This window comes from Triticum urartu, chromosome 2A (genome assembly GCF_056163025.1).
Source record: "Triticum urartu cultivar PI428250 chromosome 2A, HENAU_Tu73, whole genome shotgun sequence".
In the NCBI taxonomy this organism is placed as follows: Eukaryota; Viridiplantae; Streptophyta; class Magnoliopsida; order Poales; family Poaceae; genus Triticum; species Triticum urartu.
This window is the reverse complement of record NC_141874.1, coordinates 98,222,424-98,228,276: the sequence shown is the minus strand read 5'-3', so window position 1 is coordinate 98,228,276 and position 5,853 is coordinate 98,222,424. Positions and strand designations below refer to the sequence as shown.

The following is a 5,853-nucleotide window of genomic DNA, read 5'->3' as shown; positions in this document are numbered from 1 at the left end:
CAAAATGTTTTTTCATTCAAAAAAGGTACTTGACATTTTAAAATGTTATCAAGTTCCAAAAAATACTTTGTGACATTTTGAAAACATTAATATAAAGTAAAAAATATGTTTGTGTAATATGAAGATGTTTTATAGCATTCAAAAAAGGGTCAGTGTATATTTGAAAAATATTGGAAAAAAATATCGAAACAAGTATTAAAAAATGTTCAATATGTATTCGGAAAATCTTCAACATGTATCAAAAAAATGTTAAGTGTGCATACAAAAAATGTATGACGTGTATTTAAAAATTCAACACGTATTTGAAAAAAAAAGCAAGAATAAAAAAAGAAATCCAATGAAAACCGCAATAAACACAGGGAAAAAACAGTGTGGAACCTTCCCAAAACTGGTGGATAGTTTCACGAACCGGTGCATGGCCTCGCTATAGTGCTCCTATATATGTTAATTAGGTCGGCCCTTCCCACCGCTCGCCTACTGCATTAATAAAGTTGGGTGAGAATTCTCAAAAAAAAAGGCGAAATATAGTTCCCAAGACTATTCTATGTATAAGATTTTCCATTTTTGCCCGACTATGGGTCAGCTTTTTTTTTCTTAGAGGGAGAATGGGTCAACTTATCTTTGAATCAAAAACAGTTCTTTCGGTTCATCTAGATTGTACTTTGTCTTAAAAATAGATCTAGATTCTTCTAACCTGTGGTTGAGATGGTTAGGTGGACAGTGGTATTCCCAACACACCAGGGTTCAAATCCTGGTGCTCGCATTATTCCTGGATTTATTTCAGGATTTCCGGCGATGCGTTTTCAGTGGGAGGAGACGTTCCCGTCAACAACGAGGCGCCTACGGTGACTTCGTAAATCTCAAAATGATGTGCCGGCTCAGTCTTTCGGAGGTGCTCATAGGGGTAGGGTGTGCGTGTGTGCGTTCATAGGGGTGAGTGTATGCGCATGTATATGAGCGCTTGTGTCTGTACTGATGCTAAAAAAAAATCAGGCCGGGCATATTTCATTCAGTGTGGGCTGCGGCGTACTGAGCACCGAAATCATCAATAGGTTCCTGGCAAAAAAAAGGCAAAACTAATTTAAACGGATTCTAAAAAAAAAACCTAAGTTAAACGAATAATCACCTCACTTGGGCAGGCACATGGCAGCCGTGTCCACCGCATGCCTTTTTTTGTCACTGTGTGTTTGGTTTCGATCGAGCTGTTAGATGGATCGATGATTCTCTGTTGAGCAGAAGGACCCCATCAAATCGCTGCAGCTTTAATCTCGGCCATGCATTGAGATCTGGGAGTATTCAGGCTCGCAGAGTCGCAGTGCAGCGTTATCGTACACAAGAAGAGTGAACTCCCGCAGAAAGATACAGAAAATACCATGAGATGGCCGATGTCTTTTTGTTCTTGGTCCGGCCCTAGGCGCAAACAAATTGCTACTACTATACGAATCTAGTGGAAGATGGCGCTGGAAGGAAGACAAAAACCTACGGATCTCGAGCGTGCAATAATGCTTCTTGCTTCGTCATAATGGTACTAGTTCTCTTGAACGCACTCAGGCATGAGACAAATCTGGCGATTCCAGAACTTCAAGTACTGTACTGCCCTCATCTCCTGCTCATTTTCGGTGCATGATGACAGGCATGATGCCAAGGATTGCTTCCTAGTTACTCAGCTCGGCGAGTAATTAACATGACTACTTTGCTATGCTATGCTACGGTGGCTCATTCATGGTGCCTGTGATCGTAGGCGCCCAAGCCAAATGGATAGACACAGGGGTGTTTGTTTTCAGGGACTTTTTTATATAAGGACTAGAAAAAGTCCTTTTTAGAGACTTTTTTATCAAACGGAGGGGACTTTTTAAAAACTAAACTAGGCATTTGGGACTAAATGAAGAAGACTCTCAAGAAGAGTTTTTTAGGGACTTTTTAGGACTTTTTCAACAATGCCCCTCCATGCACTCATTGGTCCGCCACCCCGTGGTGTTGTTTGATTGTTATTTTCCTATATACTAGGGACAATATGGTCATTTAATAACCTCTAAAAAGGGACTAGGGACTTTTTAATCTCTAGAAACAAACAGGGAGGGACTTTTTAGGAACTAGGGACTTTTTAGTTGGGACTAGAAAAAGTCTTAGGACTAGAGAACCAAACACCACCATAGACTTGGGGGCTCCCTCTAGTAGTACTGGTAGTTTCACTAGTTTGCACTAGTTTAGAGCATCTCCAACAGCCGCGCTAAAGCGCCGCGCGCAAAAAACCTGTTTACCGCGCGCGCTGTGGCTGGTTTTGCGCGCCCGCCTGCGCTGGCTCCAGCAGCCGCGCTATAATGCAGCGCGCGCGCCGCTCCAGCAGAGCGCAAAAATACAGCGCGCGCGACTCGCCGGGCATTTTGCATATATGATATTTTGGACAAAAATAAACATGTGAAATTTGACACAAACAAGTTGATGAATAAAAGTTCATGCCCACAAGTTCATCCAACCAAGTTCAAATGCAAACTAAAAGTTCAAGACATGAAAGACACATCAATCTTCATCTTCCTCGTCTTCGTCTTCGTCCTCATCTTCCGAAGACGACTCTTCCGCCTCCGAAGATGAATCTTCCTCCCTCTCCTCATCACGCACCGCATCATGTGAAGCTCCGACGGTGTTGGCAAGATTTTTAATGGCATTTTCATGGGAATGTGTGTGAGAAGGCACATCGAAAGACATTGCACCCATGGCGGCCGGAGGTGCACCCATGCCTCCCATGAGAGAAGCAAAACTCATGCCTCCTATGGCGGCCATAGCGTCGGAGGGTGCTCCAAAACCACCCATGCCTCCCATGGCGGCCGGAGGTGCACCCGTGCCTCCCATGGCGGCCGGAGGTGCACCCATGCCTCCCATGGCGGCCGGATGTGCACCCATGACTCCCATGGCGGCCGGAGGTGCATCCATGCCTCCCATGGCGGCCGGATGTGCACCCATGCCTCCCATGGCTCCGAAGCCACCCATGCCTTCCATGGCGCCGAGTCCACCGCCACCCATGGCGCCGAGGCCAGCGCCACCCATGGCGCCGAAGCCACCGCCACCCATGGTGCCGAGGCCACCGCCACCCATTGCACGAACCAAGGCTCTTTTTTGGATCAAGACTTCTTGTTGGGCAAGATTGACATACTCTTTTTGCGCCGCATTGAGGTTAGATGTGTCCAAGAAGAACAAGTGCTTCTCCCATTCCAACAACTTAGCTCGCTCCTCGTTGCTCACTTTCCTCTCCTCCAAAGTCACCTTTCTCTCCTCGGCCGCCACTCTTCTCTCCTCGGCCGCCAACCTCCTCTCCTCGGCCACGGCATCTTGGTTCCTTGCCATTTTCCTCACCTCATTGGCTTCGACCCTTGCCTTTACAATAGCTTCCATAGCATTTTTGAGCTCATCATCTCCTTTCCTCTTCTTCTTTTCGGTTTTGTCTTTCTTGCACCCATCCGGTCGTTTTGGCTTCGAGTATGAAACCGAGTTGGGTGTGGGGCTTCTCTTGCCGTCATCACTTGATGCATCATCCTCCTCATCATCATCATCCTTCTCAATTGCTCGCTTCCGTTTGTTGCTCAAATGCAAATCCTCCAAACCAACACGCTTCTTCCATTTCTCATCATCCTTTAACACTTCATAGCAATGAGGCAAGGTAAAGACCCCGCCTTTCTTGATCTTCCCCTTCTTGGTTGTCCTTGTCTCTTCTTTGAACAAGTTTTGTGCAATGTTGTTCTACAAGAAAAACAAAACAAGTTAGCACTTCGGTCACCAAAAACAAGTATGATGAACATATATGAGATGCCACTTACTCGATCATCCTCATTTGTGCCACTTGGGTTAATCTTGTCAACTGCCTTTTGTACGGCCGCCCACTTTTGACAATCCGCGTTGATTGTCGACCATCGGGACCGAAGTGATCTCTCGGAGCGGTCAATTCCACTCAAGTTGTGAGCATCAAAGTGTTCTTTCATTCGCCCCCAATACGCGTCTCTACTTTGATCACCTCCAATGGATGGATCCCTCAACACTTGCAAATAAGTATGGCATAGTAACTTGTCATCGTTGGTTGAGTAATTGCCCGCTCTTCCTTTCGGCGCCTCAAAAATTCTCTCACCCTCCTCGTCCACCTCAAACTCATGGTCTTCGAAATGGGTGTCATTGGTTTGAGACCAATGCGAATTGTTGGACCCAACACCCATAGTGGACATGTATGCATCATCGTTGAGACTACAAAGTTTTTTGAACAATGCAAATAAGCTATCTATATGTGATGATGATGCATTGAAAAAATAAAAAGAAAAGAAAAGTTGGAAATTTTTTCACCTTGGGGGCATTTCGTCGAACACGTGGTGCGCGTCGGCGGCCGGCTCAACGAGTGAGCTCGCCGGCGCTTCGGAAGCCGCCGCGGCCGTCGAACGCCCTGCAAGCTTCTTTCCCCTCGCCTTCGTGGTGCCAGAGCCGTCCGCCGCCTTGTTTTTCTTCGCGGATGTTTTGCCCTTCTTCGTCCGCGCCGCATTGGGGACCTTCTTCGACGGTGCGGCGGCGGCACGGGACAGCGCCGGCGCGACGCCACCCGGCGCCGTGGTCATCCGCGGCGGCAAGAAGAGGCTGCGCGCGAGGCCGACGCTCGGCGGAGCTCCGGCGGTGGCGACGCCAGCGCTTCCCGCGCTAGGGTTTCTAGCGGCGGCGACGGCCGGGGGGTCGCGGCTGTACAACGGGGTGAGCGGGGCGCCGGTGTGCGCGTCCATGGGTGGGTGGCAGGGCGCCGGCGCCGGCGCGCGCGGGGTGTAGGACGAGGAGAGGAGAGAGTGCGGCGCGAGCGCTCGAGTGTGCCGCGGGCTGTAGCTTGCGCCCGAAATACACCGCGCGGCTAGGTGTTCTCGACCGCGCGCCCAACCCGTTATAGCGCGCGCGCCGTTTTTGCGCGTCCGCTGGAGCAGCCCGCCGCGTTGCGCGCGCGTTAAAACGGCCTAATTTGCGGCGCGGCGCTAGTTTTGCGCGGCTGTTGGAGATGCTCTTAGGTATGCGACGCGCGCGTGACATGGCGTACGCGATAACGCATCAGATTGACTGGTTTAACGCGTCTTGGATTTGTGTAAGCATCGCTGTTATCCTCCGGCTAAGATGGTAGGTAGGCACGTTCTTGCACGGCCTCACCTTCTTAGCTCGATCGGGAGATATCGGGAAAATGGCCATCGGAGTCAAACCGAGCACATGCATGTCAAATCAGAATTAGGAAATGATTGGGGACTCCTCCTTTTGCGGTTTGGAATTGGAACACGAATGATTCCGTAAAATGCGGTTCAGCTCTAGGTCAAATCTCGAAAATTCGGCTTATCATGGACGAAAAACATACTTATACCCCTCATCCTACACGCTCTTCAGCGGTCTCAGTATCATCCTCCCCTAAAAAAAAGTCAATATCATCCTGAATTATGCAAGCGTGAATTGTGTGAGCGATTAAATAGATAAATCTGCTTTCATCCTGCTTCATAGGTCAACAAAACACGGTTGCACGTTAAAATTGTGCGAGTAATGCCACCGGGTGATACATATTATGTATGCTTAATTGAGCTCTTTATTGTGGTCATCTCTCGACTGGGCCATTGCCACAAAGTTTTTATGAATTCATGGGAGTTCAGTTCATCGAAAATTATAAATAGTTTTTAGTGAACAGTGTTGTCATAAAACCGTCTAGTTTATTGCTTAAGCAGCCATGGAAAAGTTGCATGCAATACATTAACCTTAATAACTTAGCTAGTTAGACTAGCTCTTCTGTCTCCATTCATGAGGTTAACGGCGCGTACAAATCGTGCACATACATTTATCATTGACACATTGGCTGTCTCC

At 48.0% G+C, this 5,853-nt stretch overlaps 1 pseudogene; it reads right to left on the bottom strand.

Moving 5' to 3' along the window:
* Positions 1-4,322: 4,322 nt before the first annotated feature.
* Positions 4,323-5,046, bottom strand: LOC147984065 (uncharacterized; annotated as a pseudogene).
* Positions 5,047-5,853: the final 807 nt, after the last annotated feature.